Source organism: Falco naumanni, chromosome 11, assembly GCF_017639655.2.
Source record: "Falco naumanni isolate bFalNau1 chromosome 11, bFalNau1.pat, whole genome shotgun sequence".
Classification (NCBI taxonomy): domain Eukaryota; kingdom Metazoa; phylum Chordata; class Aves; order Falconiformes; family Falconidae; genus Falco; species Falco naumanni.
Genome location: NC_054064.1, coordinates 7,482,440 through 7,507,293, shown reverse-complemented (window position 1 = coordinate 7,507,293; position 24,854 = coordinate 7,482,440). Strand labels below are relative to the sequence as shown.

The 24,854-nt window shown below is 53.4% G+C and overlaps 1 long non-coding RNA gene across 2 annotated transcripts in view; it reads right to left on the bottom strand.

The window, feature by feature from the left end:
• LOC121095731 overlaps positions 1 to 24,854 on the bottom strand; it is a 36,534-nt gene that overhangs the window by 5,962 nt on the left and 5,718 nt on the right. Inside the window, exons 2-8 of one of the 2 annotated variants that reach the window (XR_005830190.1) lie at positions 23,742 to 23,878; positions 21,845 to 21,975; positions 18,847 to 18,962; positions 11,163 to 11,500; positions 5,584 to 5,733; positions 4,608 to 4,739; positions 1,531 to 1,733 (exon numbers count right to left, since the gene is read on the bottom strand). This is a non-coding gene — a long non-coding RNA (uncharacterized LOC121095731). The remainder of the gene's footprint in view (positions 1 to 1,530; positions 1,734 to 4,607; positions 4,740 to 5,583; positions 5,734 to 11,162; positions 11,501 to 18,846; positions 18,963 to 21,844; positions 21,976 to 23,741; positions 23,879 to 24,854) is intronic. The other variant, XR_005830191.1, reaches the window with a different exon arrangement.

Here is a 24,854-nt window from a genome sequence, read left to right as displayed (position 1 = left end):
TGAAGGCACTGTGGCTACCATATGCACCTTTGATCCCATCTTGCATCCAGTTCCTGGAGGCAAACGGTCTGGCAGACCCTGATGGGATTCCCCTCTGCCGATCAGCTTCTCCTGATCCTGCTTAGCCCATAAATTAACTCAGCGTCATAGCTGTGGACAGTAGTTGCCAGGCCAATGGGGCACAGCCCACATCCTTATTCTGACCTGTCTTTATGCCTGCCTTGGAAGGAAAGAGATGTGAGCGGCTCATTTGCCCATGTGCACTGAACGGGGAGGTTGTGCGATGCTACAGGATGGCAGTGGCCCCAGCAATGTCCCTTAAAAGCCTGAGCAAGCCGGAGAACCTTCAGGGTGCTACCAGCAGCAGGCAGGACTCCCCACAGGCATTGCTGCTGCTGCTGCTCACTCCTTGCTGCTGATTTTTGTGCCTTGAATGGATTTCAAAGCTCTTGGCACCACCTCTGAAGAGCCACAAAGACCTGGCCCTGGAAGAGGGCTGCAGCTAGAAAAGCAGATGCTATATCACTCCTCTTTGCTGAAGGACGGCTGGGAAGGGGAGGCCCAGGAAATGAGGGTGTATTTCATGTTGACTTTACTATTTGGTGTGATGCCAGAGCATTCAGCAGTGGGGGAGGAGAGGAAGATTATCTTTGTTCCAAAGAAAACGGAGGCATTCTACCAGGGAAATCTCTTCTGAGACTTGAAAACCAATGAGAAGGTCCACCCTTGATGCTCTGGACTGGTGCAACATGCCCTGCTGCAAGGTTGCTGCCCTGCAGCAGGTACAGCTCAAATCACCGGCAGCAGGGGGAACTGCCATAACCCCAGAGCCATGCCACAGCTAACACCCTCCTGCACACGTTTTCCCTCCCATAACCCTGATGCAAAGCTGGGTGTTCCCCCGTTGCCCACCCCCTGACAGCCCTTTCCCAGCCTCTTGGGTGAGCTTGAGCCCAGCCATTCCCTACCCTGGTTGCCTCATGGACATGGGGCTGCCCTGTAGGAAGGGACCCTGATGTGATCGCTAATTTCATCCGTATTCCTAATCTGACCCTGAGCCAAGGAGGGAATGAAAAACCCTCTCTCTCTTTTCTTTTGACTTGGACAAAACCAGACATTTCTTACCACTGCAGCTCTTACAACATCGGATATGAAACCCAGCTCTCAAGCTCTTACTTTGGCTGATGTTCTCTACAGCCAGCTGTAGGTTGTGTCCGTATCCTATACCATGATATCATATAGGATAATGTGCCTGCATTCTACTGCATCAAGCCTGAGTCTGAGTGAGCAGGTACCCAGGAGCACCAGTTTGCCCAGTGAGTACCATAAACCAGCCCAGGGGCAACCAGTACCTCCCCTCTACCTGGTTCTGCACCCATGGGTGAAGACAGCAATGAGTTTGCTGGATGAACCCCTGTCCTGCCTTTGATCAAGTCCACGTGGAGACTGTATCTGTCCTTGCTAGCCACCCTCCCAGCTCCACTTTCCAATCTATCCTCGCTGGCAAGAGCCTGGCTGCTCTTCTGGTACCTTGCGGGGATCCCATCCACGGGTGTAATTCAGAAGGGCTCTAAGGGTTAAAGCTTGGGGCTTTGAATCTTCTGGCTTCGTGCTGGAGGAGTGCAGAGCCAGAAAGCGATGATGGTGCTGGTTATCCATGCAAGATGCGCGCTTTCAGGCCAGGTGTTCTGTGTCCTGATATGATTCACTGGAGTCAATGAGAAGGGCAGATGCTGAGAAGCAGATGAGGGAAGCAGAGCACAGGAGAAAAAGACCATGAAGTCTTTTTAAGAAATAACACCTATTTATTGACACATCCTGCACCAGTGCTGCCTGCCCCATCCCTGTGGAGGGAAGATCCTGCACAGCTGAGCTGGTCCCACTTGCCTGGCAATGCCCTCGCCCCCTGGGAGCTGTAATTCGTGGTGTTTCCCGCAGGCAGCTGCAGCGTGGTCCCTGCCCAGCTCTGGCAGCTGTTGCAGGAGAGCTGCCACGGGACAACATCCCAAGATTCTCCATGTCCCCAGGCCCCAGCTTTCCTCACCCTACGCAGTTTGTGCAAGAAGCCCTGGGCAACAGCCTCTCCCTGGGGTGGAGCACCACCAGCACACACAGGGACGTGGTGGTGTCCATCCCAGCCTCTCCCAGCTGCCCCCCAGAGACTGGCACAATGCAGCCCGCCATTCCCCGGGATGTCTGCAGTCCTGCACAAGCTCTGTTCCTGCAGTTTGCCCAACGGCTGCAACACAGTGCCTGCAGGAGCCAGCCCACCTGCTTTTTGTTTGCAACCTAGGGCAGCAGCTTGCAGCCACCGCTGGGGTTCCAGGGGCCAGGAAAATGTTTGTCCCATCCTGTCTTCAGCCAACATTGTCGTGACACCCAAAATGACCAGGGAACATGACACTCCTCTGGAGGCAGCTGTAAAATGTTTGGATGTCAGGACAATCCCATCTGGCTGGTAGTACTGCTGGCAGCAGTTTCCCTGCAAGATGTAACTGCATGGTTACCTGGCCTCCTGCTTTCCACCCTTTGCAACAAGGTTGCTAACTTCAAGTCCTCCACATGCTGAGATCCCACAAGGATTTGGTTGCATTAAGCCACTACTCATCTGCTTCAGCAGGATGCAAATCAGCAGAGCCTCAGTGCCATCGACGCAGCAGAGCTCCTCTGACTCTGCGGAACAGCAGCCGTGAGCTGGCCTCCACCTCTCGCCAGGCACTGCTGTATCTCAGCATAACCGTGCATCAAAGCAGGCAACATGGGACACGTAAATACTGCCTGCCCTGCTGGTCACAGGTCCAAACACCCATCCCTTACATCCAGGATGGGCACTGGATGTCCCTGATCCCTCTGTGCTCTAAGCATGCCTCACACATTAGCAAACCCACCCTGAGGTGCTGCCTCATGACATGCCAGAAAAGACGAAGGTGTGTTTATTATTTTGCACCCAGTAATGATCAGCTCTGTGGCTGCTAAGCCCCAGGGACCTGCGGAAAGCCCTGGCGCAGGGAGGAGGCACAGGGACTGGCAGCTCCCCTGCAAGGCAGCTGACACCCTTCAGTTAAATCCCCTGAAACCCATCATGATTGGTGTTTTCATCCCCGCACCTACCCCAGCTGCTTCCAGGGGAGTCCTGGAGAGCAGTGGGCTGGAGCCCACCCGGCGGCCGCTGTCAATAACCCCCCAGCGCCCCGGGACCACTGGATTTACAGCAGCCCAGCCTCCTGCTCTGCAAGCACAGCAGCTGCTGCAAGCACAGCCAGAGATGAGGAAAAACAGCAAAGCAAAGAGGAGGGGGGAAACCCCCCCACACCTCAAAGCAGGCAGAAAAGCCTGAAAGGATCTGGTTGGACCCAGGGAGGATGAAGCCATGCTTGCCTTGCTCTGCCCCCAGCTCCTTTCTCCTTTGTCCCACCCCTAAAAAACCTGCTGATCTGCCTGCAATTAATAACAAGGCTTACTTGAGCAGCAATGAAATCGCATCTTATTTTTTTGGGGGTAGGCTGCGTTACTGGGAAAGAATGGGGGCTGCTTCCAAGCTCCGACCCACGCCTCCCCTCTGGCCCTGAATTAAAAAACAAGCAGCTCGGGAGGAAGAAGGGGAGAAGGAAAACATGCCGTTCCCTGCAACTCCACCAGCTCCTGCCCCTCGCATCTCCGCCACCGAGGCCCTGGCCTGTTGGCAGCGCGCGGATTGGCCAGGGTGGGTGGGAAAGGGAGCCCAGTTTGGTGTTACTGGGCAGACTTGGAGATTTTGGGGGGATGGAGGGAGGGGGACACACACACGCACGCGCCTGCGTCGGGAGGGGAGCGTGCACAGGGCTTGTTTTGTGATGCTGGATTCCAGTTCGCCTCCGCCAGCGCGCTGGGACACGGCGTCAGCTGCTTTCTGTCTCACGCTGCTGTTTGGGAGACAGCGACACGGGGGGGACGGGGATGGAGGGGGGGGTGGGGGGGCTGTCTCTGGCTCTGGGTTGGTGCAGGGCTACACGGTGCCCGCCTGAATGTCCCCATTGTGCTGCCGGGGAGGGAGCAGGAAGCGCTGGCATCGCCCCTCTGCACGCCTTGGCACCTCCCCGGCACCCTGCCAGGAGAGGGGACCCCCGGAAAGGGGCAGGGGCCCGGCCCCCAGGGGTGTATGGATGGAGGGGGGGCGGGAAATAGGAGAGGAAAAAGAAGGAAAAGGAAAAAAAAAAAAAAAAAAGGAACAGAACGGGGCTTGGAAGTAGAAAATGTCACCGTGCAGAAAGGGGATTGAAAGGAAAGAGAAAAACACAGCCAGCCCCTTTGTCTGTTACACTTGGGCATTAAAAATGGCCTTTTTCTCGGGGAACAGTAAAAGATCCCCCTGCCACTGCCCCAAAATGCTAATTTCACCCCAAAAGCTGGGTTTGCACAGGTGGCTGGCCCAGCATGGGGCTAAACTGACCCCAGCAGGATGTTTCACCCAGCCCCGTAGCCCGCTGCGGACCAGTCCCTGGAGCCACCCCTGTGCTTCACTGCTGGGTTCTCCCGATTTCCCAGCCCCAGCCACCCAAGCTGCTCCCTCTCCCTCCCTGCCCGCAGGATGGGTGCTGGGCAGGGGCACCCTGGTCACCTACACCCACCCTGGCCATGTGGAGGTGTAGCCGAGCTGAAGAGCCTGGGTTCACCTGGACGACATCTCCATCGCCAGCATGGGCTGAGAAACTCCAGAGCTGCTCAGTGCTCCCATGCAGCTTGACAGCACAAAATTAAACCTGAAAGCGGGAGACAAAACCTTAAATTGCAGCGGGAAAGGATTTTTTTCCCCCTCCTTTTCCTTAGAATGTATGAAAGCCAATTGATTTCTCTAGGCCAGAGCCCAAGAGAAAGAGTAAAACCCCTTCCTGGCTCCCTGTGCCAGATGCCTGCTCCATCCTCTGGCGCAAGGGTCTGGGGTACCTCCGGACAAAGTCTGCGCTGTGCTGAAGGAAGGATGCAGGAATCAAGGCTCAGTGCATAGAACCAAGGGGGAGCTTTTGGTCCCCAAAAGTTATCCTAACAACATTAGAAAAACTAAAAGACATATCGGAGTAACATTTTGAAGAGCACCTACATGGCTGCAGGGCCCTGGTGCCTTGTCAAGGGGTAACATGGGCTGGTAGGACCCTCATGTTGGACTTCAAGCAACAAGTTGTAGGGCTAGCACCCACTCCATTTTTTTCTTAATTTCTTAATTCTGCTTGCTCTTTAACGTTCAAACCAGAAAGCCCATCACCCTGTCCTGAGCAGAGGGAATATAAATAGGGCTGGCTACCACTGAAGCAAGCAGGACCGGCTCCGTGCGGACAATAGGGGAACCCATCCTGGTTCCAGTTTCCTGGCACTTATTATGTGACCTTTGCATTAATTAATGTGCTTTGACATCAGGAGGACCAGACACTCGTTCATTAGAGTTAGCACCTGCAGTGACAGCATCGGCGGGGAATACCACAGGCAAAACAATATGCCCATTTGTCCAGAGCCCAGCACATCACAGGCAAGCACACAGAGGACAACCTCCACCCAGGGCCCACCACAGCCCCCCAGGGGGGTACCTCTCCCTCCAAGGACTTTGCTTACCCATGCCACTGTCATAAACACGCAGGGCCGCTGCAGATCCACCTTGGCCACCTGGCAGAGTGAGGCACCTTCCCGGTGGCCATCAGAGAGAAGATGGGGTAGGTGATAGCATCTTGGAGGCCAGACTGGGAGATGCAACCCTGGGCACTTCTGAAAGACAAGCAAAGCCCAAGACAAAAGCATTTGGAGAGCCACACTCATTAGAGACGAGACTGAGGTGTTTTTCACTTGTGTGATGTGAGCTGCTATTCATGGTTCCTCATTAGGACTCAAATGACCTGTGGACCTATCCCAACTTTTGGTTGGCAGTATCTGCGCCCCTATCAGCTTGCGATCATCCATTGGGCAGGTCGCTAGAGGAGGGAGGTGGGGGGGGAAAGCAAGCCCATGCAATTATAAACCAGGTCCTTCCTTGTGTTCAGCCTCAGCTCAGTGGACATTCTCCTAGGGTGACCCAAGACACTGACCTGGGCCTTCTGCCCTCTTCCCATACACTCCACAGTCTGGCCAAGGCCAATACCAAGAGATTTTAATTAAAACTTATTTCCAACAACAATGGTGGGCATTTTGTCTGTTAATTGCAGAACAGACAGCCTCTCAGCGAACCGAATGACTGTCCAGTTGGCCAGTGTACCCTTTCCAAGCCAAGAGTTGAGAACATTAGCATGGAGCACAAGAACGGTCTTTCATAGTAAGGACACATACAAAACAAGAGGTGAATGGTCATCGCCATCATTAGGAGGTAAAAACGAGAACATTTCCTTCTGCTGGGTAGGAGTGGAAACTGGGCTCAGAGCCTGTCTCTGCCACGCTGAAAAACCAAGATGGGAGAAGGACAACCACATCTGACCCTCGCACGTATTTCACCTTTGGAGCAACAAGGACAGCTGATTTGCTTTGCACTCACTCCACTCTAACTTCTTCTAGAGAAAGGATGATCAGATGTGTACCTGCTGTTCCAGAGATCTTGGTGGCTCTTGCTCTGAGGTTCTAAGGTCAACAGAGAGGTCTTGTCATGAGAGTCCACCAAGGGTGCACCTGCCTGTTGCATGACAGCATGCAGGCAGTGGCTCCCAGGCACTGAGATCAGTGGACAGTCAGAAGCCCTTCTGTCACCTCCAGAAAACATGAAATCCTATCTTACCACATGTTGTTGTTCCTCAAGCTCAAAGACTTGGCGTTCTACACTGCTGAGTTTCATATTGTTCTTGTTGCTCCTGTCTTCGAGGCCATCCCATTCTCTTTTTGTAACACTTACAGCTCCCTGTACTGTTGAGAGCCCGCAGCTCTGCCTCACTCACACAGTCAACGTTGCTCTTCTACTTTTTTTGGTCATTCACAGAAATATGAAATAAGACAGGCCCCGAGGCTGACATCTGGGTAGCTTCAAAGAAACCTTCCCTTCTACCTGACACTTCCCCTTGCAACACCAGCCATGGCCACCTGATGTGCAGTCAGCCCAGATCCACCTTCATCCCATTCTCCAGCCGCATACAAATCCACTGGAGATGTTGCAGCCTTCCCTGAAGGAGAACAGTTTGGCTTCTCCAGTGTAGCCCAACCATCTACAGCAAGGATGGGCATCCTCTGCATCAGAGCACAGGTTTTGGTGGGGATGTCGGAGATGGAAGGAAATCTTCCAGCTATGGCATTTCTCTCACTGAAAACAACTCCGGGCACACATGTGATGGGCTTGGGCTGTGTTTGGTGACGCAGCACCCAGCTCCTACAGCATGGAGCACTGTGCAGAAAATCTACACCAACCTTGCCAGGAAAAAGCCTAACATTGCTCACCGTACAGCCCACCTGGGCTGGACACCACCCAGCTGCCAAACCCACCTCCCTCAAGCTGTCCCCTCATTAGGCTGACATAATTACCTAATTGCACCCTTTCCTTAGGCAGAAGTAAGCTCAGAGATGCTGCTCCTACAGAGCGTTGCTGGGAAGCTACTGGTAATTAGAGGGATATTTTTATAACCTATTCTGAGTGCCTCAGATCAGAAGAGTGGATCTAGGCATGCACAAAGCTGTGGTGTGTATCTAAAGCATGCTGCTCACGCTCCTCACGATTAAACATCACCATTAGCACAATTCACTTGGCAGACAGGAAGACCCCAGCTTCTGCCTTCATCCTCTGCAAGGGCCACGGCTTCAAATGTGACATGATTTCAAGGGCATCGTGGCTGGTTTGCTGGCTCAGAGTTCAAGCCTGGCTTTGCCTATAGGGGGGTAGCACAGAAAAATGATGTGTTCTTTAGTGACAGCACAAAACAATTCACCTTGAAGACAAAAAGACCACTCCTCTCTGCTTCTGAGTATGGCATATGCTTCAGGAAGCTGTATTTTGGTCTTTCTGCCCTAAAATCATTGCCAGCTTTCCCCTGGTAAACAATACAAGTGTGTTTGTAATTGAAGGATGTTGACTGGAGGATGAAAACAAGCTGGTAAGGAAAGTTTTCACTTTCAAATGCTACAGCTTTGCTGTTTGGAAACTTTCACTATTTCATGTTCTCCTCTCCAGCCAATTCACATTTTTATTTCAATCTTTATAGCCCCAGCCAGGCACTTCTGTACGGAGCTGTTGTTAGTGTGTCATGGATAGCAACACATACCTAAGGGAAGGAGTCAACGTTTGCTGGAAACGGGCCTGGCTGAACTCCCTTTCCCCCTCCCTAATCCAAACGGCCCCCAGCTTTGGAAAAGTTTGCCTCCAATTCTGAACTCGCTTGGCCCCAACTGCTATAAATAGTCGGAACAAAACCTCCCGGGCCAAATGCTCTGAGTGTTTAGAAAGCTTTGATCCTGCACTTCTTTTTGAGAGCTTGAGCCTTTTCAGCTCGTGCAGCTTGAGCCCATATTGCTGCTCACAGCAGGGCCAGGGAGCCCTGACTGCCAGGCTGGGAAGCAGGGGGGTGTCGAGCCTTGTGTGCACCCCAAGCGCAGACCCTCCTCACCTATCCCATGGCAAACGAGCATCAGTGCAGGAGCAGAGGACAGGGCACCGAATGGGAGCCACAATACCCGTGCCCCAAGTCCACGGACCTCCCTGAGATCTGTCCCTTGGCTGGAGCTGGCAAGCAAAGCCGCCTCCTTGCTCCCAGCCGCCGTGTTTGCTTTCTGTCCCCATTCTCCTGCGGGTTGAGGGTGCTTTGCTTCCCCCTCCCCTCCCTCTGGGTGTGCCGGGCTCTTGTGCCTTGGCACCACTCGCCTTGGCCAGAGACAGAAGTGGAAAGACACAAACATCAGGGGCAAAAAAAAAAAAAACAAACCCAAAACAAAACAGAAAAAGGGCTGCTCTTGCAGTATTTCCAACCCATCAAGCCCGGAGTGGGAATCCTATGAGAAAGCTGGCTCTCACAAAACCCCAGGCCAAGAAGTTTGGGTAAGTGGTCCCAGGGTTTGCATCCCCCCCTGTCAAGATCCTAATGGTTTCAGAGGAACTCAGCTTGGGCTCTGCTGGCTGCTCATGCTTGCAGGGGTGCACAGCACCAACAAACCAGCAGCTGGACCAGGCACCTAGGCATGCTGCTCCTCAAGCCTCCCCTGCCCAAGGCTGGTGCGGCTGCATGGGGAGAAAGCCCCATACTCCTCCCCAGCCTTCACTGACCCCAGCCCTCGTACAGCTCCAGCCACCAGCTTGTTCTTCCTGCCGGGGCACAAGACAAGCACCCTGAAGGCCACCCCATCCTGGTTTTCCAGGCTCAGCGCTGCAGCGGGCAGCACCTGCCTCTCCTACCTCTGCACTTCCAATGGGGTTTTATGTGTGCAGCTCAAAGCCTCCAAGACCCCAGCCAGGAAACCAGCTTTCTGCCCAGGTGGCTTCTTCCCTGCCAAAGCTCTTCCTTTTGGGAGCAGAAGCTGGCAATGCCATTGCACGCAGCAGCACAAGGCACGTGGCGGGGCTGGGGCAGGGCAGCTCAGGATAACTCACCAGCAGCGCCCTGGAGGAGAGGGGACCTTGCCGCCCACCATGGCCAGCAGGACAGACAACCTGGACAGCAAACCACCTACCCTTCGTGCTGCTTTAGCAGTGATACTGTTTCCTAGGAGTTCTGCTGCAGCCTCGCACTTGGCCTATCCTTGGTTACAGGCCACTTTTGCTCCAGAGCAAACCCCACTTGAAACTCCTGGAAGTGTTTCAGATCCCAGCAGTGAGCGTTTGCTCCCTGCCTTCTCACCTCGCCCTGCAGCAGGCTGGCAGTGGTGAAATCACGGCCCTGTGGAAATCCAGGGGAGCTGGCATGTGCTTGGGCTGGCACATCTCTGGGGAGCCAGCTTAGCAAATACTGCGTTGGGAAACGGCTGAGCTCAGCCCCATTGCCCTCTGTTACTGACAGGCATCTACCACGGGGGCTAGAGAGCCTGGAAATTACTCCTTAGGGGAAGTTATAAATAAATAAAGCAGCCCAGCTTTAAGGGAGCACTGAAACCCCACGCACAGAGCCCACCGCAGAGGGGACCAGCATTTGACCCCTCTCCTTCCCCCACTGCATCCCATGGAGCATCAGATGGGGCTTGGTACCTCTGCCTGGGACTGCACCCTGTGGTTGCAGCAAAACCCTTGCAGGGGACACTCAGCCCAGCTGGTGTCCACACGGTGTCCAGCCTGGCATCACTCTGGAGCGCCCATCCTCAGCTCTCTGAGGCCATAGGGCTTGCCGCCTGAGCCCTGCCAGGGAGCTCGGTCCCCTTCTTCCCCCTCACTCCTCACCAATGTGATGGGGCAAGCCTCACCCAGCTGCGAAAATGGCTGCAGCGCCCAGAAACCCCTCTGGGTGGGCTCCCACAACTCCCTGCATCCGAGGCTGAGGCCACGGCACCCCGGATGGGGTGGCTGCTCCCCAAGAAGCACATGGAGGGACAGGCTGCCCCAAGGGGGGTTTGGCATCCCGCTGCCTCGGAGGCGAGGGCTGGCTCGGGGCTTTGTTTTATGTCCTGTTTATCCTGCTGGGAGAAACAGAGGAGTTCAGTGTGCAGGAATCTCGCGCCCTCGCCCCGCTCCCCCGCCGCATGAAAGCTGCTGAGCAAACAGGACGAAATCAAAGGCGCTCGCGCCCCGCTGGCAGCCCGCTGGGTTTCCGCACCGCCGGCCCTGCTGCCAGCTCTTACATAAGCCGCCAGCACGGCCCAGCACCGTGCTCAGGGCTTTCTTGTTGCAAATCAAGCAGCTGCCCCAGCAGAGCCTCTCCAGGACCCTGCAGCTGTGCTACCCTCCCTGCTCGTCGGGGAAGACCCCTCTCCTGCCTCTTCGCCAGCCTGTTGGTTTATTCCCCCCACCAACAGATAAGATATGAGACCTCGGTATGTCTCATATCAACAAACAAGATATGGGCAGCCCCTCGATATACAACCATGCTACACTCAGTGGTCGTCGGCATGGCAGGGCATGGGTGGTGGGTGATGGCCAAGCTGGGCTGTCCCCAATGCACCCCACAGTCCCCAAACTCCACCCAACACCACCAGCTGCCACCATCTCATCTCTCTCATCTCATCTCATCTCATCTCATCTCATCTCATCTCATCTCATCTCATCTCATCTCATCTCATCCTCTTCAAGACTGAGCACTGGGGCACGTTACCTTCTCCTGCTGGAAAAAGTCAATGCTTCAGCCCAAATCTGAGCTCTGTAACATCAAACCTCACTTCTTTCTGCTTCGCACCCAGAGCATCACAGGGACAGTCACAAGAGGTTTGGCACCAGTGGCGTGGGTGTGCATCCTCTCCACCAAGCACAGCCTGAAGCACCAGGGCAAACTGTCCCTGCTTTCTTTAAGGGCATCCTGATCCCATCCTCTTTGGCTCTCAAGCAGTCCCCAGGTGTAAGGGTGCCCCCAAACACATGCCCCCCATGGGTTACGAGGACTCATTTCCACCTCTCTCCAGGGCATGACCTCTCAGCAGAATAGGAACGAAAAACCTGCGGACATAAAAACACCCAGGAAAGAATATTAAATCCTCTCTCTACAGCACAACTGGCTGCCCTCACCATCAGGCATGGCCTCACCTTCCCCTCCAACACAAGGTTATTCTCCGATTTAACAAGGTGACAGCTGCCAAAGGAGGACAAGGAAGAACGCTGTCACGCTACCTTCTCTGTTCATCCCTACCCCTTTTTTGCCATCGTTGCAAGCCTTTCACCACAGGAAAAGGAAGAAAGCAAAATTTTGTGTTTTGAGAGGTCACTGAGAGCCAGTGTGGGAGCAGAGGCAGCTCCCAAGGCTCCCATGCCCCCACTCACTCATGCAGCCACACCAGTCCCCCTGCCCTGTGGGGTATCCCGGGAAGAGCTCCCCAGACCACTGCTTCAGCAGCTCCATCCAACATCACCTAGACCTGTCATCCATCAGTCTTCAGCAACACCCTATCGTCCTCCACCATGCAAAAACATTCTTACTTCCTCCTTTTTTTTTTTAAACTCTAATAATTTCGGATCAAAAGCAACTTAAAAAAAAGTATCAAAATGCCGTTTTCATGGGCTTCACCATCACTCAAACCTAATAGCATGGCAGCCCTGTTTACCTGCACACTCCCTGAGCCCTCAGTGGGGAATTACACACTTTCCAGAATGTACAGGGGATGGATTAGATCAAATTAACTCATATGTGGGGCTGCAGCAGGATCAGGCAAATCCAGGCTTGGCTATCTCTCTTTAGACTACATCTTGCAAACAGAAAGGCTGGAAACAATTTTGCTTTAATTGTTTTTTAAAATGCAGCCAGCAGATGGTTTGGTAACTTGAATTCATGACCCTTTCCACAGCTTCAGGCTGCTGGACTAGAAACCAAACCCAAGCACAACCCAGGTAGCGGGGCACCCATCCTGCCTGCTTTGCCAAAGTGCTGGCCATGATGCCCAGGACAGGATTGCCCGGGCTGGCCAGGAGTGACACCTCAAGGTTGCCAGGCCATCGGCTGCCTTTGTTGCATGTCCTGTCTGCAATGCCCAGCCACCAGCACCAGTGGAAAGTTGTCTCCATTTCTGGCTGTGGGGTCTTGGCTCAGAAACTAGCCAAATGGCACCTGGGCAGCCCAGGGCTGGCACAGACATTAAGCAGGCTTGTGTCCAGTCCCAAGTGTTATTTTTGGTTGCAAAGCATCCAGGCAATGTCCTGAAGAGCACTCGCTCAGCACAGGACAGCCAGAAATAAGGGACAATTTGCAAGTGCACCACAGCCTGTGGTGTCAGGGCCACCATGCTCAGAAACACCCTAGTAAGCCTGGAGAGCCCATGAGTACATAACATGGTCCACATTTTCCCTGGAGAGCACGGCATGGTCTCTCCAGTGCACAAGGGGACAAGCCCTGCCCACATGTCCCTTTGTACTCCTTGGGGGCTGTTTCCACGGACTGGTGCCTGAGAGCATCCTAGCTGCTCCTGAAAGGCTCATAGGTTAGGCAAGCAGAATCCTTTTCTTGCTGGCTCTCACCCCGACCTGCTGTGTGACTTCCCACTAGTCCCTTCACCTCTCCTTCACCACAGGACTCACAGGATTGCTGGGCCAGTGTCCACAATGCCTCCATGCCCATCAGCCTGGGAACAGGGACTGACAGGGCTAAACACTGGTTGCAGACCTGTGCACTACAGCAGGGTTTTAATACATCCAGGCTGACTCTCCTGACCCAATTATTCTTCATGCGTAGTCCCCACCACTCTACGAACACCTACGTGCTCAGCATCCCATGGTACCCAGCTGTAGAGCTCTGCCTCCAAAGCAGCCACATCACAGTGCAGAAGAATTCAGGCTGTTCCGAGAACCTCGCAAACATCTCGTGAAGCAGGCTTGTTTTTCTGTTACAAAGTAATTTGAAATTCTTGGAAGGCAATCAGGAAAGTACAAAGTATTCCAGCTCAGGACAGCCTGAGACTCATTCCTTAGAGGCACAATGGTTGTTTACTCAATCCCTCATACATTAATATCTAAAAATTCATGAGTTCAATTGTAAACAAGTACTGGCTTTACAGTGTTGTCTATTTAACAATAGGTTCCAGCCTGAATGCTGATTTTGTTGTTATCTTTCTTTTAATCTTGCTATCAGAGGGTCAAGATCTTGCAAAATTATGGGAAATATTTCAAGCCCATTTATTTCTGGTTTTGAAATGCATCCCTCTGAAACACAAGGCCAAGGAAAGACTATTTCAAATCAACATTGAAGAGTACAGGCAGAGAGAAGAGCTGTTTGTGCCAGCACTGTCCTCTGGCTCAAGAACAAATGAGGAAAAAGCCAGCCACGGATATATTTGTGCTGGAAATCTGTGGAAGATTCCTGACAGTTGAGAGGGAAGGTCCCCAAGGCAGTCTCCTAAGGGGACCAGTGGACACAAAATAACATAAACCCAACCTGTTTCCAAGACAAAGCACAACTGGCTTCTGGAAGCACCTATTTCAGCAGGTTGCCCGCGGTGAGCAGAGGTCTCATCTGCATTCATCAGTCCAAGGACTCTAAGCCCAACATCCAGGGCTCTTCACAGAACTTCATCTGAGGAAAGCCTCTGAAACTGCATCTCAATGGCAAGATGGCAAGCCCAGCTCCCTCTCCCAGAATGAACTGTGGGGGATGACCTGTGGATGGGCAGGCCCAAAGCGTGGTGGTGAGTTAAATCCAGTTGGCAGCCGGTCACACGTGGTGTTCCCCAGGGCTCAGTACCGAGGCCAGTTCTGTTGAATGTCTTTAACAACAATCTGGATGAGGGGATCGAGTGCACCCTCCGTCACTTCGCAGACAACGCCAAGCTGGGCAGAAGTGTTGATCTGCTTGAGGGCAGGAGGCTCTGCAGAGGGACCCGGAGAGGCTGAATCGATGGGCCCAGGCCAGCTGGATGAGGTTCAACAGGGCTCAGTGCCGGGTCCTGCAGGTGGGTCACACCAGCCCCACGCAGCGCTACGGGCTGGGGGCAGAGGGGCTGGGAAACCGCCTGGGGGGAAAGGGGCTGGGGGTGCTGGGCGACCACCGGCCGAACGTGAGCCAGCAGTGTGCCCAGGTGGCCAAGAAGGCCAACAGCGTCCTGGCTTGTACCAGAAACAGCGTGGCCAGCAGGAGCGGGGCTGTGACCGGCCCCCGCACTCGGCACTGGGGAGGCGGCACCTCGAACCCTGGGGTCAGTGTCGGGCCCCTCACGACAAGAGGGACATTGAGGGGCTGGAGCGTGTCCAGAGCCGGGCAGGGGCTGGGGGGGGGGGGGGGGGGGTTCAGCCTGGAGAGGAGGGGGCTCAGGGGGGACCTTATCGCTCCCTACAGCTGCCTGACAGGAGGGTGCAGCCAGGTGGGGGTCGGTCTCTTCTCCCAGGTAACAAGCCATAGGGTAAGAGGAAATGGCCCACATTACACCAGGGGAGGTTTAGATTGAATATTAGGAAAAAATATTTTCACTGAAAGGGTTGTCAAGCACTGGAACAGGCTGCCCAGGGAAGTGCTTGAGTCACCATCCTTGGAGGTATTTAAAAGACGTGTGGATGTGGCACTTAGGGATAAGGTTTAGAGGTGGACTTGGCAGTGCTAGGTTAACAGTTGCATTCTATGATCTTAAAAATCTTTTCCAACCTAAACGATTCTATGAGGATGGAGAGCCTGCAGGATGGACATGGTCCAGCGCTCACTGGAGCTCACCTCCCCTTCCATCTTTGCTGACTGGCACTGCCACAGGCCCTTCTCATGTCAGGTCTGTGCAGCCTTGAGCTCCCTAGTTCGTCCCACTTACAGACCTCTCCCTTTTGGGTCTGATGCTTGCCAGAGGGAGCAAGCTGAGACCGTGCCCGGGCTCCAGGAGGTTCACCAGGACATTCGTGGCTAGGCTGGCGGTGTTTCCTGGCTTCTTTATAGTCTTACATAAACACACTGTTGTTTCAGGCACTATCGAGTCAGGGAACATGGTTTTAGCTCAGCCTTCTCCTCTCTTCTGAGCAACAGATACTTGTTTAGGTAGCCTAAACAAGATGCCATCCACCCCTCTTGCTTGCAGAGTCAGAGCAGATCAGCCAGCTCCACCCTGATGCTTTCTCACACCTGTGCAGAGCTCAGACACCTCCACAGAAACCTTTGTTCCAAGTAAGTGAGGAGAAACAAGTCAGAGAGTACTTTCATGGGCAATTATGACTGTGTGTAAAACCCCAGCTGCTTCTTCTGGGGACAGAGTCTCAGGCTGTGAGGCAGCGGGCTGCTTGCTGATCTCAAGGAAGTGGTGCAAGAGGAGGAGGGAGCTTCCTTGAGCAGGAGGTTCATGTGTCTTTATCTTTGCTGCTGTCAAAGGGCAATAGCTGAGATTGCAGTGTCTTGGAAAGTCTGCATGCAAGCTATCTCCCGAGGACATCAACAAGTCTGGAAAATCACCTTCACTCTCTTGATAAAGGTTTCGGTGAACAAATGAACTCCAAGGCAGGTTTCTAGGGAGCAATCACCTCTACTGGCTAGAAATGCATCAGCTTACATTTGAGTGAAGCCTTTGGCTTGCTCGAACTGCAGGTGCCGCCTGGAGATACACAAGCCTGCTCTCATGTTGAGGTTCACCACTGCTTCAGCTGTAACTTCTACCCTGCAGAAACTAGCCAGGCAGGTGGGGTTTACAGGGTGGTCATCCAAGTGCTGCCAAATCACTATCCAAGGGCAAGAGCTCTCAAGACAAACACAGATTTCAACCACTGAAGAAATCAGAGGCAACACTCCACAATCCAATCGCTCTCCCTTCCTGCTCCATGACAGACAGCAGGACATACCATCCAAGAAAGTCCATTTGAACTTTACTGCTGCCTCTTCAGCCAGGAACTCCACTTGAAGTCACTATTGCATTGAAACCTGCAGTGCTACAGCAATGCAAGAGGTAGTACCTGTCCTGTTCACTCCAGCAAGCAGCTACTTCCATGGGCACCATGGAAACATCCCCTTCAGGACATTTATCCCTATGTCTGCACACAAATACTCACTGGAAGAGCCCAAAGCCTGCCTCCAAGTGCTGGCCCCCTGCCTGCCTCACCAAGGAGGACACAACTTGCACCAAACCCAGGTAGGACCAGGCTGATGCCACTCAGGGTGATAAATACCTTGTTCTAATGAAAATAAACCCAACCATCAGACTGCCTCAGGCTATGGTGGGAAAGGCTCCTTCTGCTCCCTGCGTGGGCTGGGGGTACCCCCATCCTGCAGCCCGTGGGCAGGGTGGGAGCTCCTCCTCGACCGCCTGCAGTGACCACAGCAGAACACAAAGCCAAACTGCTTTTTTATGGCTTTGCCTGCCCAGATCGCCGGCTCTCACCCATCCTGCCAGTCAGCCAGTCCACCCCAGAAGGCAGCTCCCTGTTTGTCTTGGATGACCTCCTGCCGGACCACGGCTTTCCACAGCGCGGCTTTTCTGCACTGCCAGAGAGCGGATTTCCTGCCGTTTGATCTAAATTTGCTCATCATTTCACCGAGTGCCTCCTGATTTCCCTCATCAGACCCAATCTTTCCATCAGGGGGGTGGCCCCGCAGCCCGGGGCCCTTTAGCAGGGAGCTGGGGGAGAGGCCTGGTGGTCAGAGCACAAATGCTGCTGGTCCATGCCTCCTCTGGCCCTGGAGCCTGAGAGGTGGAGAGGACCTTCCCCCCCTTCCCAGGTGGACCAAGTGTGGACACGCAGTGCCCTCTGCCGATGTGGGAGATGCAGGAAGCAGCAGCGTGAAGGGCTCAGCAGCTTTGCAAACCTCTGGACAGGCAGCCCAGCCTCCAGCCTCCCTGCTAGCTCTTTGCTAGCAAGGCAGGCAGTACATTCCTCTCTGCTGACAAACTGCCATTCATCACAGCTCTTGGAGCAGCTGTTTGAGGAGAAGCCAAGTTGGTAGAAGAGGCCCAAGTGGTCCCAACAGCGAACTCCACACCTGCAGGTTATAGCTACCTAAAGAAACCAGGACATCTTCACTACCCTCTGCAGTCCCACCCACCAAGCTTGAGCAATGCTTTCCTTCCCTATGCAATGGGGAAGGGGACAGCCTGGCAAGACAGGTGAAGTGTTAAGGGACAAGGAGCCAGCACCAGGGACAAGATAATGTTCCCTTTCCCCTTGACCAGAGGCTCCCTTTCCCAAGACAAATGTGCTGCTTTATCTTGAAATAGTGGAGGGAAGCAGCCACACTGGGAGGACAGGGTGGTGGTTCAAACTGTCCTGGGGAGCAGAATAACCTTAACAGGAACCAGGTGTGAAATGGAGCTATCGCCCACGCCAGGACCCCAGTGAATTACTGCTCTTGCTACAGAAGCCTTCCTGGGAACACAAAGATAGACATTAATTAGTCTAAGACCCTAAGAGGTCCTTTGTGACGTTCCTGCTTGCAGGACTGTAGGTGAGGTTAGCTGTAGCCTAGCATTGTTAGCTGCAAGCCTGCTACCCGTGGACTTAGTGGTTGTGAGGAGTGTTAGGTGGGTGAGTGCCTCTGCTGAGTTCTTCTGCACCAGCCACGGGAACTGCAGAGTGAGGGCAGCTTCCTGCTCTAAACAGAAAGAGCATCCCAGCTGGCTTGGTTGGAGTTGGTAGAGCCCTACTGAGACCCTGCATGTGTGATGGACCTGGGCTGCTCCAGCACAGAGGAAGCCAAGAGCGTGGCACAGCCCCCAGACCACCCTGGATCCTGACCATTGCACTGGAGCAAACCTGGAGTTGGTCCTGAAGCAGTGCCCAGCCATGGGGCTGGCAGGACACCCACAGCTCAGAGAAGCTCACACTGGAGGAAACTACTTTGTTTTTCTTTTCCTCCACCCTGTAAAACCCTCTCCAATTCATTTGAGGGTGAAGAACCTCAAGTGAAGCTTAAAGGCCACAATACAGGCAGCAAAGTCCACTCCTAGTTAATAAGATTCACTTTAAGAGATAAAGGCCTATTGGCATCTGGAGAATGATAGAGGTTTATAACACTGGCAGCAATCTGACCCCCAGCAGGTTTACGTGGCACAAGCAATGTCCAGCTAGATAGTCATCTCCTGGTCCTGGACTGAAATCGGCTCCTTCCCCTAACTGCAAAGGCTGCATATTCCTTATCTCCACCACAGGGGAAGGTCACCACTAACATGCAATGCATTCAAGTTTTGATTGCTTTCCCCTCTCCATTAATTTTTCCAGGACTTCTTGGTGATCAGGACACAAAACAAGTGGAGAAGGATCTGGCTCAGTATGGTACTTGATTCCAAGGCAGGGAGGGTTTCCTCATTTCTAGCCACAGCTTTTGTAGCACTGCCAGTCCCCTTCTCTGGGTACCCACACCCCCTCTCTGCCATCGGTCCCCGCTTGTTACACATCACACTTACCATCCTCTTGGACAGAGAAGACCTCTGCGCCTTCGCATTGTGCCTCAGTCAATTGGTGCTCCTCCAGCTGAGACAAGTGTCTCAGCAAAGGGCTAACGTGAAACGTCAAGTCTCTCCTATAAACCAAAGCATAATTTCAGAGGGGAGGAATACATGAAACCACACACAGCATTAATGCAGAGCCCAGCTCAAAAACCTCGGTGCCTCTCTCGGGACCTCTCATTCAGTCTGATCGCTCTCTCATAAGCACCGCTTGCAATGTTTTGTGGATGTATCGGCCCAGAACACTTCTCCTTCCCTCAAAACACAGCTGCTGCTGCAGCAGAGCCTGGCTGCTGTAACGGATGACACGAATGCCACACTTTAGGTAAATGTAAAAAGAAAACAGAGCCACACAAATTCTCTCAGAAGAAGAAATTAGGCTCAGGCCACACTGACCTGATGCCTTCTGGCATAAAGCCTTAATTTTTTTAAAGAAGAATCCCAAAACCAGCACCTTCCAAGGCACTCACATTCTTTAGCACAGAGCCAGGGATAAGCTGAGGGTGGGTGACAGGGGCACCATGAGGATCCATCCCTGTTTCCCTGACCCACACAACCTTTTGCCAAACCCCACCTCTGGCCCCAGCGTGCTGAGAGTGCACAGTCAGTATCTCTGTATTGCACCTAATCAGAAGATACCTGGCCAGGATGACCGTCACCCCTCTGCGCACAGTATCTTCTTGTTACCTCACACCCGCTGTAAAGTGCTGGCAGGAAAAGTGCTGAATCAGGAGTGTTCAACTGGAATAAATTAATTTGTTTTCTAGCACCGGCACGGCCCTGTGCCAATTTGAAGCACTCCTGCTTGGGGAGCACAGGATGCCCCCAGTAACTGCAGTTCAGTGCCTCACTCCCTGGTGAACAGCTTGGTCCCAGCCCAAGGTGACATGTGCTGGAGCCAGGCAATGGGGAGGCCAAGGGGACCCCCAGTACACCTCTTGACAACTCAAAATCACTTCCCAGTACCTTTTGGCCTCTCCTTCACAGGCCTGCAATGAGGTGCCTTGGCTGCTTATGTTACATTGGCAGCACCCTGGAGCTCCCAACTGCACCCAGGGCTGATGCCAGCCCTGTTTTCCGTACTGCTGATGCAGTAGCTAGGATGTTGTTAGCTCGGGGAAGTCAGCAAAATGCCATGGCCACTCCTCAGGAGCCTGCCCCGAGCAGGAAACCAGCTCCCATTTCCCTGAGCTCAGCAGCCCTACCTGATAAACGATGGGATGGAGCCTCTCAGAGAAAAGGGGAAGAGCGAGCTTCCAGCACTGGCTCTCCTCCCATCAGATAGAGAGCGCACGGCTGCACAAAGTCCCCTGAGGTACAGCTCTGGGATGGCCCCATGGCCCCGAGATGCGGCCAAGCCAGGCAGCAACAGCGAATAGCCTGGCTTTCCACCCCACCGTGGCTCTGTGGGGCACGGAGCGCTCCCTGAGCATGGAGAAGAGATGCGGCCACCTGAGCCCCCCCGCCTGCTGCACCCCAAAAATACCCACTGGCAACGAGGTGAGTCAGGGAAAGGAGGCATGACACCCTGCCAAAGCTTGTGTCCCGGCCACGCCGAGCCTTTACCAAGGCTCAGCGGTGGGAGCAGCTTCACCCCACTGCTAGAAACAACAGCTGACCAGCTCCGTGGTGACTCCAGTACCCATTCACAAGCACACTCCCTGCCTCAGTTTCCCCAGCTGTCAAAATCATACCCCGCAAGGGTCTGGCAAGAGCCAGCCTGGGCTTTTTCATATCTTGAGGCTACTCCAACTGCAACCAGTCCAGTGTGGGCAGCCCCAGAGCAGCCTTTTCCCGGCAGGACAGGAGGGCAGCAGGCAGAAAGGGGTGTCCCTGCCTTCCCCCTCGCTCACCTCTCCCACCTGGGTGGCCACAGGGAGCAGGGACCCAAGATAGCCCGGGGCCAAGGAGCACCTCTACCAGGTATCCAGTGCTGCTTGAAACTCTCCAGCGTCTGCTAATGAAGCTGGAGCCACTGCCGAGAGGGTCACTTTGTCCCGTCCCTAAAGAAGCTGCAGCCACTGCCGAGAGGGTCACTTTGTCCCGTCCCTAAAGAAGCTGCAGCCACTGCCGAGAGGGTCACTTCAAGTTGTCAGCACATCAAACATCTACCTGCATCCCTGCCTGCCTGCGTCCTTCCCTGCAGCTCTTGCAAGGCGACATTGCCATCTGCTGCCTGCTGCTCGGCAGGACACGCCAGCCTGCCTCTGCCACCCAGGCCTGGTTCTCCTCCATCCCTGCCTGCAGGGGACTGTCCCTGCAGAGCCCCTCCAGCACGGAGTGCCACAGGCGCCGGGGCAGCACCCACGCCACCATCTCCACACAAAGCCACGGCTGGCAGATGCCCCACTGGCACCAAACCATGTGGGCAGCGCAGAGCTGGCAGCTCCAGCCCGGCAGCAAGGAGCGCAAGGCAGCCGCGCTTCAGTCCCACCAAGCACCACCATGTCCGCCCTACCCAAGGGCTGTGTACAGGGCTGGTACACCCCTTTGCAGCTAATGAACATGCAATCGCCCAGCAGCACAGGGACAGCAGAGCAGTGTCCCATGGCCCCTGCCAACAGGCTGGCTTTGCAAGTACCAGCCTTGCTGCTCTTCGAAGTAAGACCCTGGCACGGAGCACTGCCCTCAGCTCTGCTGGTGACTCACCCGCTGAATGGGAACACACCTCCAGCTCTTCTGCCTTGGGTTCTTCATTTGGAAACACAAAGATGTTATTTTTTAACTCACAGCCACATCAAGAGATGTTCACTTATTTTAAACTTTGAAGCACCTACATATTGTTTCTACAGCTTAAGATAGGAGATGCCATCAAAGGGAGGAGAAGAGTAGTAATTATCTGCAGTTCAGAAGTTTAACCTTTAGAGAAGGAACTGGGTTTTCAGCTATACTTGTTAAATGCTTTTAATCTGATCTTTTCTAAGAGGCTGTGGAGTTTGTAACTGAGATTACCCACCTGAGACAGGAGGTGTCCACAAGCAGGCCTGGGTTTATAGGTCACAACACAGACTAAGGCTGAGGGTTGCTCTGACCTTCGAGAGGGACAGGGCCATGGAAGATGACATGGTAACACACTGCTGGAGGTTACTGCAGGCAAAAACCAGAGGAGGAACATGAATTCCCTTTCCCAGTTACTTACGTGATGGTGGGGACTATCCCCAAAGCCTGGCTGAGAATCAACAAGAGGCATCACATCATTTGACCTCTGCAGGGATCTAGATGACTTACGTGAGTTTACAAATGCGGCAGTGCTTCTGTAGGAAACAGCATACGATATTGTTTCTTGCATTAACTGGTGCAGAAAGTTGGGGGGAGCAGCTACCAGCACTGAGGCAAAAGCGGGGTGTACAGCGGGCTTTGTGCCACTGCTGTTGTAAGAGGTAGAAAGTGGCTGATGTGAGGGATTGCAAACCTTTACTTGGAAAGCAGTGAGGGCTGAGAAGAGCCCTAGTGTGAACAGATGCAATCCTCATTATCAGTTCCCACTTTATATTTGAACAGCAATTGCATCCACTGAAGTGGGACCTGCCAAAATACAGAGTGCTGGAGGACCAGCCAAGCCCAGCAGGTCCAGAAGGCTGATGGCTCTGCTTTGAAATTCCCTGGTAGGATCCAAGACAAGTGCTAAGCAATACACTCAAAAAGAAATGTTATCCAAGATGCGGGACGCAGCCTCTGGACTGAGGGAACTTGCTTTGTAGGTCAGCTGCCATGGCAGAAGATGGAAAAAAAGAAAGGATCAAACAGGGCTGGAGTATCAGTACTAAAACAGTCATAAAGAAAAAATAAAATCTAATTTTAAAGCATTTTCTCCACCTACAAACAAGATTAAATGCTTTTCTCGTGGGCATGGCTATGTCTCCTGTCATCAACAGGAGCACAACAGTGAGCACAAATCTATCGAGTGCATCTGTCACGTCCACTTTAGGGCTGCAGCGAGTTACCACAAGAGATTAGTACATTTACACTCCAGGATGCTGAGATTAACCGAGGTGTCTGAGCTCCCTTTGCTCTCAGATCCTAAAGGGTGCGGAAATGCACAGTCAAAACCAGCCCAGGATCACCAACCTAACTGCAGCCTCGGAGACTTGAGGGAAGCCAAGAGCTGGTGTCCCTTGTCCCCAGTGTCCTGGACAGACCATCCGGACACACGCTGACTGCTGGACAGGCCACCTTGCCATGCACCTTGGTGCTGGCGTGCACGTGGCCATGAGGGACAGTGCAAATGAGTGAAATCAGGCTTGTCCAAGAGCAAAATCACCTTTGAGGGGAAGGTCTGGCACCGAGATTTGCTGTTCTGTTGCTAAATGCTGAGGTGTTATTTCCTATGTTTTCTGCCCACGTGGCCTGAGACATGCAGCCTGCCCAGTAGCTTCCCCCAGATCCCAGTCTCCCCAGTTGCTGGCATCTGAATGTGCCACAACCCCAGTGCAGCTGTGGTAGAGACCCCCAGCAGCTGGCTTCGGACATCCCCAAAAAGCGGGGACATCCATGCCAGAAGTGCTTAGGACAGCCGCTCCAGCCGCCTTGTCCTGATGGCCCATGTGGCTGGGGGTCTCCTGAGACAGCCCCAGGGGAACCCAGCCAGGGTGTCCCCTCCCTCCGAGCCTGTAATTTGGGTTCCCATCTACCTTTGTGCCTCTGACAGCTCCTGTGACGGGCCTGGGAGCAGCTTAGACAGGGTGTTATTTGAGCTTCCTCCCACCATTCCTCTGTGGGCAGCCAACGTGGTGTTTATCCCATAACCTAACACTGGTAACCAGGGAAAACACCAGGCAGATCTCAGATCAGTCCAGGGACTGCAAGGAAAAACGGAGGACTTCACAAAGAAAAATAAAGAAAAACGCACTTACCTGCGTGTTACAGATTTCGTGACACCTTTTTCTTCTTAAATCACTGTTTTCTCACCCAGTTGTATGTCATTGTGCTTCCTTAGTATATGGCATCTCATAAGGTATTTTCTTGGCTGCATCTTCAGCACAGAGCTCTGCTGCAGTGAGAAACCAGCCCAGAACACGTTACTCACAGACCCGAGCGTGGAGGACAGTTTGTTGTATTTTCCCTGACAACGTTTGTCCCCTATTTCAAGAGTCTGAAGGGGAGAGTGATACACAACAAAATTACCTTTTTCTTCTGCAGTATTTCTTTTTTCTTTCAGGCTGGCCGTAGCAGCACGCCTGCCCCGAGCAGGGAAAGAGCCATGCATGGGGAGGGACCCCCCCCAAATACCCCAAAACACCCAGCATGGCTGGAGGGGGACAAGCAATGCCAGGGTCACCATGGCACCATGCCAGCCTGGCATTATTTTTAGCAACCTGTGTTAGAGAGGGAGCTCCAGCTCTGGTCCCTGCTCTCTTTGCAGCTTGTGAACAGGCTTCAGCTGGCCCCAGTGATGATGCTCCTCTCACCATAATGAGCCAAACCTGCTTCCAACCTCTGCAGATCTCTTCCCTTGACTTTCTCTTGCCCTCTGGTTTTTAAACCATCCCCAGCTTGCATTCAGTGACAGCTTCCCTACAGGTTCAAGTCCTATCACTATTCCTCAGGCCAAGAAAAATCCCCTCTGCTTCACAGAGATGCTGCCAAGACCTGGTGACTGCTTTTTGCTGGAATGGTGTGGTGTGCAACAGGAGGGATGGAGAAAAAAAACTACTGGGAGGAGGATTCACACTACCAGGAGCAGTGATGCTAACGTATGGAGAATACTGTTTGGGGAGGCAGTTCATATAAAAAAAGCCAGTGATATAAAATCACATCCCCACAATCAAGAGTGATTTCAGCCCCTAGGAAAGCAGCAGTGCCCTGCTGAGGCGGCCTGCTCACGGCTGCTCACCTATGCTGTCGCTCGGCAGCGACCTCGTGGCCCAGTTGGCTCTGACTTCAGAAACGGGTTTGCATGTCTCTGGTTTCCTGTGGGCGCCGCAACGTTAATTCCTTTGAGTTACTGGATCCAGATCTGTCTCCAA